The sequence below is a fragment of the Armigeres subalbatus genome, chromosome 3 (genome assembly GCF_024139115.2).
Source record: "Armigeres subalbatus isolate Guangzhou_Male chromosome 3, GZ_Asu_2, whole genome shotgun sequence".
Classification (NCBI taxonomy): domain Eukaryota; kingdom Metazoa; phylum Arthropoda; class Insecta; order Diptera; family Culicidae; genus Armigeres; species Armigeres subalbatus.
In genome coordinates, this window is record NC_085141.1 from 51568729 (window position 1) to 51569032 (window position 304).

Below are 304 nucleotides of genomic sequence, written 5' to 3' on the forward strand. Positions count from 1 at the left end.
CGCCCAGTAGGTGGAATCGAACCATTTCGACGCTAATCGACTACAGGTTTGAAGCCTGCACCCCGGACCACTGAGGCTCGACTGGGCTTTGAAATTTTCTAGATCGTAAACCATTTTCCGTTAAACTTCCATACGCACCTTGTAGTTTCACAAACTACAAAACATTATTTTCGGCCACCTTTCAGACACGTCTTATAGTTTTCCAAACCACAAACCATTTCCACCGATCTTCCATTTGCGCATTGAAATTTTCCACGGTGAGGCTTTGATGTTCTTCAAACCACAAACTATTTTTCCAGCGGTC

The 304-nt window shown here is 44.1% G+C and overlaps 1 non-coding gene across 1 annotated transcript; it reads right to left on the reverse strand.

Annotated features, from left to right (window-relative positions):
• Trnastop-uca (transfer RNA opal suppressor (anticodon UCA)) lies at positions 1-87 on the reverse strand. The gene has a single exon. It is a non-coding gene; the product is annotated as a tRNA-Sec (tRNA).
• Between the last annotated feature and the right edge of the window lie 217 nt (positions 88-304).